General features: G+C 25.8%; 1 protein-coding gene across 1 annotated transcript in view; it reads left to right on the top strand.

Moving 5' to 3' along the window:
* The first annotated feature begins 10,568 nt into the window (after positions 1-10,568).
* The window catches only part of LOC126902207 (uncharacterized), a 7,064-nt gene continuing 2,848 nt past the window's right edge, over positions 10,569-14,784 (top strand). Inside the window, exon 1 of the mRNA XM_050679243.1 lies at positions 10,569-10,656. The gene's annotated coding sequence lies outside the window, so the exon portion shown is untranslated. The remainder of the gene's footprint in view (positions 10,657-14,784) is intronic.

Raw genomic sequence — 14,784 nt, 5'->3', positions numbered from 1 at the left:
ACAAAATATAGCATTTAGGAAACAAAATAAAAACAGTAAAAAAAAAAAACATGGTAATCTTATGCCATCTTATTGAATGCTATTTATATGTTTTACTTCTTTCGTTGTACTTATGGCAATGATTTTCTTTTATTCAATTTCATGGAAATTAAATTAAAATTACTAATTGTTTTTATAAACACAGTAATATTTTTTGTTATATCAACTATTGCAATTTCACAATTTACTAATACTGTACTAATATTAACTATACAGGTTGTTCAGTAAGTCAGGAAACGGGTTTCTATTGTTCTCATTGTTTGTAACAATGAAAACAATAGAAACCAGTTTCATGACTTACTGAACACCCTGTATATTTCTTGTCTAAACTCTATAACACCTTAGTGATTAATTTATTATGATAAAATATTTTTATTGGATTTTTTTGATATATATTGTACAACAATAAATCAAACTGAGTTACAGTAAATAAATTGCTGACATTGCTAACATCATTATTTTTATTTAAAATTAATAACTATTGTTATTAATTTATATTAATTATTATCAAATTGTATGAATGGATTGTTTACAAATTATCATTTAATATAAAATAAACCTAAAATTCGAAAGTTAACTATTTTATTTTATATTCACATATAATATATTTTATTTTATACATTGTGTATATAGTAATACAATTCATTATTTTAAAATTATAAAATGTTTGAATATTTACAAAACCTATAAATTTAATTTAAAATACCGTAACTGCTAATGAACTAATGAACGCTTAATGAATCGTCGTAGAGTTTGCTTTTATTGAACTAATGAACGATTATTGAACTGTTATCGAGGGTTTTATAGTTGAACCGAGGGACGGTCTTTGAACACTTTCTGAACTTTTGTAGAACTCGGTTCACCCCATGTTAAAATCCGTATTCAAATCTCATTTTGAACTGTGCTGTGAACGGGTTTTGAACTGAGTTCAGCACCGTTGTTACTATATTAAATGAACCCAGTATGAACTCGAATTGCTACTCGGGTATTTTTTCAAATTGTAGAAAATTTTTGAAGAATAACTTTCTAATTATACGATAACGTTGAATAACGTATATTAGAGTAAAAGTATAAAATAAAAATAAAGATATACTTGTGAAGAACATATTAACTATTATATTATGATTCTACAATTTAAACCTTTCAAGACGGGCGGGACGTCTGAATCCAGTTCGAAAATTGTTTATATAAATTAAATGGTTACTATTGTCGTATAAACCGTCCGGTCGGGACATCTAAGGACCACTTGCAATAAGTATTTCAAATAAAAATGTAAACGGGACAAATAAGTGCCAGTCAAAAAAGTGGGGAAATAGGGTTTCAAAAAAAAAATTTTTTTAGTACTTATTTGCTTCATAATTAAATAGCCTGTGAAAAACAAAATGGATTATATTCATTTTTTCTGGTATCAGGGCTGAAAGGGTTAATGATTTGAAACCTAAGTGATGTCATTAATATTTACAAAATGTATAATTCTACTAAGATTATCGATTATTAGTTAAAATATGAGATTTACTAATTTCACGTGTTCATAATTTTATATGGTCTGAGTACAGAGCATATTAATTTTTATTAATGATCTGTAACCACAGAAACAATTTTTCTCCATAAAATAAATACAGATATAATTAAGAAAATTTGTATATTTATTTTACTTAATCATTTCAGTAAATTCTATTTAGATGACAATTAAAAGAAACTATATTGTCTGTAAATAAAATAATGTTACATTCTATCAGTTTTAGTTGTATCACGTTAGAATTATCAAGTACTTTGTAATTATCGCAAATTCTACGATGTACCTACAATTTTTAATGGATGTTCGTTAAGTCACTTTTAATTGATATTTTATTGCACAATACAGTATAATACGGTTAAAGTAACCATTAAATTATCAATTGACACCAAATATTGGATAAAAAAATTCTAATAAAAAAACTAAAATACTAATTAATTGGATTTTAAGTAATTCAAGCATGAATTTTTTCTTAATCTGTATAATTTTTACTTTTGGACTAAATGGGTTTCTCAAACTACCGATTTAATTAATTAATGCTTCCAAAATAAATACTTTAATCCAAAAGTCATGATTTTTCAATAATGAAAGAACATACAAAATTATAGGATTTCTATTGTCTACAAATAGTTTTTTTGAATATTCACAGCACATACATAGTATTTGTGAATTTATGACAATTTTAATATAATTAGAAGTCCTTCAAATTTCCTGAAATAAAAATGCGCATTCAATATTGAATGCACATATATGATCACTTTATGAATAATATAGTTATATTGTAACGACACAAATTCGAAGGTGGACTGTTTATAATTTTTTGTTGTGTCTACTTATTTATTTTATCGCACAAGAGAATGCGCGAATGAACCTTTTTCTGACAACGGTGTCAACAACTCATTATTTTTACCGCTGACCGTTAGATAAGGCAACAAAGGAGAATGAATATAATTAAAATCGAATAATTATTTATCGGTATTGATCTCTTCCAAAAAAACTGACCGTTACCGATTTAAAATAGCCGTTAGATCAGTGTTGGCTCATCTTCTTCTGTCATTGACTGTGCTAGATGGCACATGTTTGTTGTTTTCTTGTACCAATTTGTTCAATAATGGAATAGAGTCGTTAACGGCAAACGGTCGGGGATCTATTTTTGAATCGTCCGTTCACGAACTTATACGTTCAGATTTTATTTTATATAGGTTTATATGGCGAACATTGTTCGTGAACACGTTCGGAACGTATGAAACATCGAACGGACGACCATTTAGAACAATAAAAAACGTTCGTTCACAACGGATAATAGAAACCATCCGTTTACGAACGGTGGGTCGAACGGACAGTCATAAATAACAAAAGAAAGGTTTGACCCTTACACTTGCCTTTTAGACAAACATATTTACCTAAAATATAATTTTGAATTAAAATCGTTTTAATTAAATAAATTCATTAAACAAATCAATTATTCGTAGAAGTAGCTATAATCGGAAATAGGGAGCTAAGGCTCCTTCATGTTTGAGTGAGATTTCCTTATTAACTTATGAACATAAAAAAAATATTTAATATATATTTTTATTAATAAAAATATATTTATTATAATAAATATTATTTCAATTAATTATGTTGTTCTACAAAACATAAATTAGTTGAAAAAAATGATTGAAATTTACAAACAAAAATTTTTAGTTAAATATTAAAAATTGTTTTAAATAGAACTATTATCTAATAGTTTCCAAATTATTTCAATGCAACTTACAGCGCATCAATGATACATAATATTTGTTTACGATCTCATTAAATGCAGCGAGACCTTTTTTGAGATAATTGAGTAATATAAACAAAAATCACATTATTTAATAAAATTCACTTGAAAAATGCAACCATAAAATACATTGTATACAGAGTGATTTTTTTATCATTACCCACTCAATTACTTACAGAATAATAATAAACTAAACATTTTTATTTCCGATTATCTTTAGTTACACATTATTGTTGAATTATTAATTATGTAACACTTTAAGTTCATCCCTTATACTATTTATGTATAATATATAAGGGATTATAATTACAGGTAGCTAATTGGATTTTTATGACATTGCTGTCATAGTCACGGATTCTTTATTATCAATTATGACTATCATTAGATATACCTTGTGTGTTGTCAGTTAGTGTATTTATAAACTCACAACAATGTGCCTTACTACTATTAATAATAACAATGCTGTGTACCTGCTAATATCGATGTCATAAAAAACCAATTAGCTACCTGTATTTGTAAACCCTTGTGTATTATACATGTATATTATCTCAAAATTTTTTACCCCTATTGCTTGAACACGTGCAGAAAAAAGTAATATTTATGTTTTAAATATTACGTTGTCTAAAAAAAATGTATAAAATATTAAAATATTATATTCAGTATTATAAATTAATTTCCATTTTTCAGTTAATATGTTAAATAAATTGAAACATAATATTATATTATGATTACTCAGTAATATTAATTAAAACTCGTAATACGTGTAACAACTATTTTGTTGGTTGCATCCTTGCACCTCGTAATAAACCATCTTTTGAAAATTTACCTTAAGTTTTTTGTGAAAATTATTCATGAAATATATGTTTGTTATGTTAACAACTTTTCAAAACAGTGGCGTATTTAGGAGTAGACCGTGACCTAGGGTGTCATTTTTTCCAATTAAGAACTAAAATCTTATTAAATTTATTATTTATTTATATGTAACATAATTTATAAATTATATCAATTAATCTTAAAATGAATAAATAAAATAAAATTATATAAAATATATGTAACACTTTATTTTCGAAAATTTAAAAGTCAAATAAATACATTTTAAAGTAACGATTATATTAATACTAAAAGATGAGTCAAATCAATTTAATTTTTTTTTTCACAGAGTTCTCATAATTCCGATAAAAATTTCACCAAAGCAGTTCCTCCGAAAAATTTCCTCAAAAAATACTGAGATAAACAATACATATTATTCACAAAATAGGATCGAGGCGTTAGATTGGATCCAGAGAGTACTCGGTTTGTCCAGAAATATCAAGTTACCACATCGATCAACATTGCAAGGGAAAAATTGCGATGGACCATTTTTGTGGAGCTGGTGGAAACATTATTCAACTAGCCAAGTTCTACACCAAAGGTAAACATTATTACAATAATTTTGTATCCAATAATAAACGCCATCATTTAAGTATCCGTATAGCGTATGTTAATTTCAAAGGTTTATTAATGTTAGAAAAAATTAATTTATTTGACATAAATATCACAAAGTTACATTATTTTTTCAAAAATAACTGTTGGTACATCGGTCGAATATGCTGTCGAGAAATCGTGTTGTGATTATTCATGTTATCGTTGTGTGTTACATTGAGTTGTCGGTATTTTCTCTATGTCTGCATTGTCGCCGCCATCTTAACGCTTCTTCAGCTATAAACTCTATGGCGCTTGCAAACTACTAGTTTTGTGTTCGTTTTGTTGTAAAAAGTAAAATATCACTTTTGCGATTGTCGTACCTGTGCGCTCAGTATATCGCCGTTAGGTCTACATATTTTCTAAGATACATCACATTACCGTTCACAAAATATTGTATACATTGGTCAACTGCTTGCATTTGATTTAAATTGATTCTTTCAATGCACGAAAGTATCATCCGCCATTTCAACTAGTCGATAAGTATAATGCTTGTTCATCTATCTTTCTAAGACTTACTCACTTGTATAATTTAATATTTGTTTATATCAGCGCCTTTGTGCCATTAGTATTAAGTGTCTGTCCCCCTATCTACATTGGTGTATATACGATTTTATATTTCTTGTATAATACATTTAATTGTTATAATTATATATTGTTAAATTCATTCTACATTCAAACATACAGTCCACTCACCTTATTCCTTTCCTCGACATAGCTAAAGACTTATGACAAAATAAAACCACAAACGTTAACTAACCTGCATGAATACCACCGGGCGCTGCGTTCATTCAATAACGTTGATTAAGAATTGTGCTGATAGGGTTTTGAATACATTCCGTAAACATCTTTCATTGGTTTAATCAGTCTAAAGAATATCGAGTACCATTTCACTAAAACAATAGTTAATAGAGTACTTTTTATGATTATTGTAACTTTGTCATAAATATGGATTTTTGATATTTCAGTCATAGCGCGATCAACAAAAATCCTGAAAAAAATAGACTGACAATGCACGATGCATTAATATACGGAGTTGAGAAACATTGAATTTATAGTGAATGATTTTTTTGAATTGGCCGATCAACTAAAAGCGGACGTTGTTGTCCCCCTTAGGGCGGTCCTAATTATTCAAAAAAGAAGATATACACTTAAAATTACAAGTGTCAAGTGCATGGACATATCGGATTCAACATTTTTGAATTAGCCCGAAAAGTTGCCCCAAATGTTGTGATTCACTTGCCAAGAAATATTTACCTTTCAGAAATATGTTCTTTGACACAACATATTTATTTTTAACTGAATTTTTTATTTTTTAGTGGCAGTCTTATACGACGCCTATTAAATTTTTTAAAGTATTATTTTTTTTAAATATTTATTTTGTATTTAAATATTAGTTCTCAACTAGATTCAAGTTTTGTTAATCTCTTTTATCTTATTTTTATTTTCTTATTATAATGTTACCTTTTTCGTCGTTATGATTATATTTTTTGTACACCTAATTTAATTAATGAATTTTGTATAATCCAAATTTATAATTTTTTTCCTATTACATTTATCGTCTATGTGAATATGTCAGCAATTTTTTTCAGTCAAAAAAGTTAATTTTTTAATTCAATATTAAATGGCATTTGAATTTTTAATATAACTTTATTTGTTTATTAGATATAAACATTTAAAGTTTCAAATTTTTGAGTTAATATACATGTAAAATACACAAGGATTATAAATACAGGTAGCTAATAAGATTTTTATGGCATTGCTGTAACAGTTAAGGATTGTTTATTATCAATTATGACTATCAATAGATATACTTTCTGTATTGTCAGTTAGTGTGTTTATAAACTCACAACAATNAAGTTAGCGTGTTTATAAACTCACAACAATGTGCTTTACTACCATTGATAATAACAATGCTGTGTACCTGCTAATATCGATGTCATAAAAAACCAATTAGCTACCTGTATTTGTAAACCCTTGTGTATTATACCTATATATTAAATAAAAAAATTGAAACTTTATATGTTTATATCTAACAAACAAATTAAGTTTTATTAAAAATTCAAATGCCATTTATTATTGAATTAAAAACTCAAATATTTTATTAAATTAATAATATGTGTTACCATTTAAAAAAACAAAGTTGACACCCCTACCAGGCATAAGGGATGAACTTAAAAAGTATTACATAGTTAATAATTCAAGAATAATGTGTAACTAAAGATAACCAAAAAAAAAAGTTTAAATATATTTTTTCTGTAAGTAATTGAGTGGTTTATGATAAAAAAATCATTCTGCATAGGCGATTATTAGGGACAGACTGGCCAACTGTGCTACAACACTTCTTGAAAATCGGACGGCGGGCAAATTACTGAGAAGTGCTGTGACTGCGTTTTAATAATTGAATTGTTTATTTTGATCCGATTAATGATTGTTTTAAAAAAATTAATTTTTATTCATATTGGACAAAGTATTTAATATTTAACAAAGTATTTAACAAAGTAAATATTTAATTGACGTGTAAAATAAAAAGCCATTTTCTAGTAAACATAGCTATGCATCCCAAATCCGATAAAATTATTCAAAACAGATCAACTTTCATTTCACAGTGCTAGGTGTATAATTTACAAGAAATATGCTTTAATCCTTAAAACAAATGTTTCACTAAAAAATCTCGTTTTTTTAAATTTTAATTAAAATGCTCAATTCCATTGATTTTAATTTAGCCTATTCTGCATTTCTAAGTCTTATGCAGTAGCATATAATTGTATATTAGCCCTTCGCGACAGCACTGTTTTTAAAGTTAAGGGTAATTAGAAACTTAATTAGATTCCAAATAATCTCCTCATCATTTTTGACAGCAATTATAAATGCTTCGGTATTAAACATACTAAATATTTTTTTTAATTTTCAAAAAATACAGAAAGTACAAGGATACTTAAAAGATTAATAAATGATAGAAGAAAAATGATTCTCGACGGTCGATGAAAAACAGAGTGGTCTAATTGAAAACCAGTTGTCCAGACGCCAAAAATCAAAAATGAGCGTTCGATAGCGTCAGACGGATAGCACGTCTTTATTGAAATATGTAAATGCTTGTAAAATTACACAGTATCAATTTGGACCAGTGTTACCAGCGTAGTGTGAAAGCGGCTTTATGAAATGTTTTATTACTTATCAATAACGGGAATACATATCGTAGAGAATTCATGATATTAGTTAACTAAGAGGGTGTATGTTGTGTTAAAAATAAAATTGTGAACAATAGAAGAATTTCCGCGAAGATCGATAAAAAAAACCGTTTACTACATTAAAGTTCCATACAATTTTATTTTATCGAATAGATGATTGTTTTGCAGGTGGACAATTATTTTAAACGGAATAATATAGATGGGCCCTTAGAGTTTTATTTTACTGGCGAGTACTATTTATATATTTTATAGGATATTAAATTCTAAATATATTTTAGAGTAGAACGGCCGTACAATGTAATTCTCCGAATTATGCGTCGTATTAAATTGTTGTTGTTTTCCAGTGGTGGTAGGTCAGGGTACCATGAACTTATGTCTCAACGTTCTGATATATTTTTGTGAGAAACGATAAAAAGGACACTTAGCGGTATTATGGTAGTTTCTGAAATAATTGGAATAAATAAAAAAACTCCTTAAATGTTTTAAAGTGATTTTCAGTATATTGGCGTGTAATGATGTAAATCCAGAAAAATATGATCATGATGCAAAAGAAACTTTTATGGTGTATTTAAAATTATATCCGTGGTATAGAATTAGAGATTATATATCACGGATATTATAGGTCTTCCAAGTTTCCATAAGATTTTAATTCGTAATTATTGAACTTGTTCATTTTCCAATTAGTATTTTATTTGAGGAAAGATTATATCACATTTAGTTGCCAAAATACCCTTAAAAATTCCAGATAAGGTATCAACACTGACCTCATACTTATGCTTTGTATTTCTTCTGATCCTTTCATTATTCTTATTAGTTTGAGTATAAAAGTTAAAAAAAAAAAAAAAAAAAAAAAACCAGTACAGTGGGTTGCGGCACAGTGGTGACGTAGCATAGTTGGATCAAATATAATGATATCTGACAGTGATTAAAATCACTATTTTAAGGGAATTTTCTCAATTTTAAATCATTTTAAATCCTCCTTGTGGGCAGGTAAAGGGTCAAATTTATAAGAAAATATATCAAATGATAGGTAAAGACATTAAGCATTTATCAAAAAATAATAATATTGATTTGTTCATTTTTGAAAAAGTTATGGCAGTTTTAAATAAAAAAATTTGAAAAAATGTCGAAAATTAGCGGTTTTTAAATTTGTAATTTTTTTGGAGATTTTCCCCGTTTATGGTGAACGAGGGGAATTTTCTTAATTTTTGAGGGTAATATCTTCGACTAGATACGATTTGTGATCTTTTGACGTATTGTTGAAAAAAATCGGTTCGGTAAGAGCTGAGACAAAGTGGTAACAGACACAAAAAAAAACACATCATAGTAAAATTAATACCTTCTCAGTTTCGCATCGAATTTGATTGAAAATATGAGTTAACAAAAGAATGTTTATTAAAGTTAAATTATTTANGCTAAAAAAATATTGTGTTGTGAAGTATTTGTAGTTCCAAAACTATAACTCAAATGATTACTCTGGTAACTTGGATAGTGATTTAAGTCAAAACGAGTACATTGGTTTAATACAAAAAATATGTGTATATTATAAGTGACCTTCGAAAAAAAAGAAGTATAAATTTAATTGTTTTCACAGAGAGTTGTTTCAGTAGTAAAGTTGTTTTCTAACATATATTTCTCAAGGAAATTTTGTACTCTATTTTTTTTAAACAGTTGATTTATTTTTTTATTATTAAATACAAGAAAAAGCCCCGGATTATACTTACTTGGGTAACCAGAGTCAGATTTTTTAATTGCCTCCAAGCAGTGGCACAGCATTTTTAGATGACCATTTTTTTTTGTTCACAAAACAATTATTCTCTGAATCGCTAATTGCTAAAATATTGGCAATTAATTGCAATATTAATTTTATTGTATACATTTGACCAAAATTGAGTCATTAATTAGTTACTTAATTTAAAAAATTTAATTCATTATATTTTTATTTATTATATAAATTAAACTCGATACTTACACCATATATCTAGGAATATATTAGTTGTAAATGGACGTCCATTGTAGGGTAAGGAGAGGATATTCCCTTTAATTGATTATCCTAAATAATTCTTTTTAGATTTATCAGTTGTAATTATTATTAATTTATAAAAATATGTACAATTTCATTAACTTTTTATTAGTCCTTTCTTTAAAATGTTATTTTTACACGATATAATATTATACTTAATCACAATATATTATAATAATTTCTTAAATATTTAAAAATAAATTATTGTCACCTGGTATTTAATTTTTTTTTTAATCTTCACTTAATAAATATATATATATATATCCATAATAGACAGATATGAGTTGAAATTGTTATTTGAAGGAATTAAATAACAATGTAATAATATAATAGTACTTATACTATATTATAAATAATACTGTGTACTTACAGAAAATAGACAATTCTCGAGCCATTGGATTTAATGTATCAAATACAATATATTTAATAGATATTTTCTTTCGAAACATTAATTTTCAAACCAAGACTATATTAACACAAATGAATGAAGTATAATAAATAAATAAATAAACAAATAAATGAATAAATAGTTAAATAAAACTCAGCATAAGAGTAATAATCGATAGTTGCTAACTTGATAATCGATAGATTATGCCATTTGATTCTTCGGTCGTGTTCTGCACTAACATACTTCATTCGACGTTTTTCATTGTAGCTGACAAGTGTAAGTATTCTAGTTATCTGTTATTGTAAACTAGCCTTTTTTGTTGCGTATATTTTCAAATTAATATCTTTATTAATTTGTTAGTTATTAATATCTTTTCAATATTGTATTACTAATTGTAATACTATGTGTGTTTAATTCATGAGGCTTTACTAAAGTAAACTTTAGTGCCGGTGTTAGATATAAAGAGAGCCAAAGTAAATGTGTTTTTTGGGAGCCTTGTTAAATTTTTTGTTGTAATTGAGACCTTTTATTTTGCTTTTCCTTTAACTTTGACCAATGATTGGTTGCATTAGATCCGGTACAAAAAAACGCGTTGCCTTGTTCAAAGCAATTCTTTAACAATATTTAAAATTTGTTTTATCAAAAAAATGTGTTTTTGAGTTTTATAAAATACATACATGTCACACGTGTCAATTGTATTCTAAGACCCTTTATCGTATAGTTGGGTTGGCTAGGGTGTAACTTAAAATTTGTTAATTTTTTGATATTTCATAATTTTAGAGACTACATAATACGTTACTGCGTTTTAAAGAGCTTCATTGTTACCATAAGAAAACTCAAAGTTGAAAGATTTTGAGTTTCTACACTATTTTGTATTAAATATTTTTATTTTTCTATATCGCATACTGATTTTTAGCTTTTGTTTTTCTGTTTTCAAGGCTAATAGCGCTTTTGATAATGTTCCTAGACGAGTCCAGGCATTTTCTATACATATTCAGAAAGCTTATTAAATTTTCTGTAATTTAATATGAAGAACTAAGTGGTGAAATACGTCTGTGTAACTGAATTTTGCAAATTAAAACGGTAGAAATTACGTTTAGTAGCCTTTAAACGCACCTTTTTTCTTTCTAGACTTGCTGGATATGATACTCTTATACTTTTTAGAATTTTGTATGTTACAATTTCTGACAACAATAATTTTGGTATATTAATATGTTTATAATAATTTTTGGACATGGTTTTCTTTCTTATAGATTTATTCTTCTAGATACTTTTTATGTTTGTTTTGTAATGTATTCTTTGTGTTTAATTTCTATAATTGATACATGTTGGTATAGGATGGGTTTGGGTTAATCATAGTATACAAGTGAAAGAAGTTTTTCTTCTAGAATTTCTTTGGGTTTGATTTAATTGTACTCGTTAATAGAAGGACTAATTAATGGGGTTTCGTATCTAGAAATGCTTTTACAGTTTTTTAGAAACCATAGACAACAGTCATAGTAATTGTTTAATGTGGATGTTTCATATCATGATTCTTCATAAGCAAAGAAATAAGAAATAATCATCCTAACTGATTTCAAAACTGCTCAGTTTTAGTTGAGAATAAAGAAATATAGTAGTTGTTTTAATTTTTGAACATATAACTTTTTCAACATACAGAAATGGTTGATACAATCGTAATAGTACAATTATGTTGGTGATTTGAATGTCCTGATGATAGGTGAATATTAACCTAAGAAAGCTAGTAAAAAGCAGTATTGTTGTTGATGTGTTAATATATTCATGGATTTATTTTTGATATCGATTTATTTTTTTTCCTTTAACATAAGTAAAATAATAAAAATAGGTTGAAAAGAATAATATCATAAATAGCTATAAATCTTTTAAGTAAATTTTAAATCATAAAAATTAGTTAATTTTAACGTAAAATTATACATAATTATGATTGAAATAAATTTAAAAAGTTGTTTAAAGCTAATTTTATAATATAATGATAATTCAATTAGGTCACTCGTAAAAAATTTCATAATTTTTATGTAATATTCTAAGTATGACAATTGAAAATAATATATTTTTTGTTTTTAATGAACTATGTTTTAAATTAGTACTAAAAGTAGGTAATATTATGAAGTTAGAAAAAAATACAAATTATATATTTTATATTTTAATGAGAATTATAAATAATTAGTTATTATTAATCAAATCATGTAAATTAAAAGAAAATCATTTTTTTTTTTTAGTTATAGTAGCTAAATTAGTTACACAAGGGTATTCATTTTACTATGATGTGTTTTTTATTTTATTTTTTTGTGTCTGTTATCACTTTTTCTCAGCACTCGCCGAACCGATTTCTTTCAACGATACGTAAAAAGATCACAAATCGTATCTAGTCCAAGACGTTACTTCAAAAATTAAATAAATTTTCGTTTCCTAAAAATGGGGGATATCTCCAAAAAAATTACAAATTTAAAATTCGCTAATTTTTTCCATTTTTTTACTTAAAACTGCCATTACTTTTTTAAAAATTACCAAATCAATATAATTTTTTTTATATAGATACGTAAAGTACCTACCCACAGGGGGGAATTCAAAATAACAACTTTTTCAACTTAATTTTTAAATGTGATCCGAAAATATTACTGAAACTTTTATATATAAAATTAATGCTTATGTAATATACTTCAATATGAACAAAAAAATCTGAGATATTTTGATTTTATGGTAAAAACTGACATCAAAATTAATAAAAAAAAAAAAAAATACGAGTTTTGTAAAAAATTCTTTTTTATATTTTTAACTTTATAATGCTATAACTTTTTGAAAAATGTATGGATCAATACAATTTTATAATGATAAATACTATTTATATACCTATTTCATTGGACATACTATTTTTTAAATCGGACTATTTCCCTTTATATATTTATTCATATATTACACTTATAAATCATAAAACTTGTAATCAGGATATAAATAAGGATATAGGAGATCGTGTAGGTTTTGGAGTAAATCACCATTTTTTTTTAAATTAAACAATATCTACAGTTTTGCATCGAAGCGTTTTTTATGATAGTGATTTTAATCACTGTCAGATATCATATTTGCTGGACCCAACTATGCCACGTCTCCATTGTACTCTGCAACCGAACTGTGCTGGGTTTTTTTATTATTAGTGTTTTTATTGAAATTTGATTTTACATACACAGTAAGTTTAATTAGTGATACTTGAATAATTTAGATTATTCTTATTGTGATATGGTATTTTAGAATGAAGTGTTAAATATTTATAATTATAAAGTAATTTCTAATGTTTTGTTTTATAAGATACATTTTATTTATATTTAAGTTTTAATTGCATTTTTGTAAATATAGTATTCCTTTTGCTATTTATCATCGCCTTAGTCACTTAGACTTTTAATTATGTATGTTATATAATTTTTCAATATTCGTATTATTATGAATAATTATGTCATGGTTTTTATATTTTGTTTTTTATCATTCTCTATAGGTATATCTTTGGGGTAAATTATCATAGTAACCATGCGTTGGTAATTAGTTTTATTTCATTTCGAATTTTATATAAACTCTATTTATCTTTGATTGGCATTTCTTTATAATTTTCTATGTCAATAGTATTTGAAATAGATTATTAGAATAAGTATTGGAATTATCATTATTAAAATTGGTTGCATTGTTAAATGTATGGAGTAGGCCTACTATATGGGATATAAATAGTTTTTGTTTAGATTTTGAAATCATAATTATCATTATAAATCTTATCATTGGCATTAATATATTTATCATTAGTATTTGTTTTGTTCTCAAAATTCATTATTTCATTGGGTTGTTTAGTATTTATCATTGTCCCTAGTACAATTGTATTCACTAAATAATATTCAGATTAAATTTATTCTGTTTATTAAATTATTTAAGATCCCTCAGAAAAATAAACAGGGTGATTTTTTTATCATAACCCACTCAATTACTTACAGTATTATAATAATTTAAATATTTTTTTTTATTATTATCTTTAGTAACACATTATTCTTGAATTATTAACTATGTAATACTTTTTAAGTTCATCCCTTATGCCTGGTAAGGGTGTCAACTTTGTTTTTTTAAATGGTAATACATATTTTGAATTCAATAAAATGTTTGAGTTTATAATTTAATAACAAATGTCATTTGAATTTTTAATATAACTTTATTCATTTATTAGATATAAACATTTAAAGTTTCAAAATTTTGAGTTAATATACATGTATAATACACATGGGATTGTAAATACAGGTAGCTAATTGGATTTTTATGACATTGATATCACAGTCACGGATTGTTTATTATCAATTATGATTATCAATAGATATACTTTCTGTATTGTCAGTTAGTGTATTTATAAACTCA

The sequence above is a fragment of the Daktulosphaira vitifoliae genome, unplaced genomic scaffold, assembly GCF_025091365.1.
Source record: "Daktulosphaira vitifoliae isolate Bord-2020 unplaced genomic scaffold, ASM2509136v1 Scaffold_3, whole genome shotgun sequence".
Lineage (NCBI taxonomy): Eukaryota > Metazoa > Arthropoda > Insecta > Hemiptera > Phylloxeridae > Daktulosphaira > Daktulosphaira vitifoliae.
Note: the sequence above shows the minus strand (reverse complement) of the source record. Positions and strands in the feature narration are given on the sequence as shown.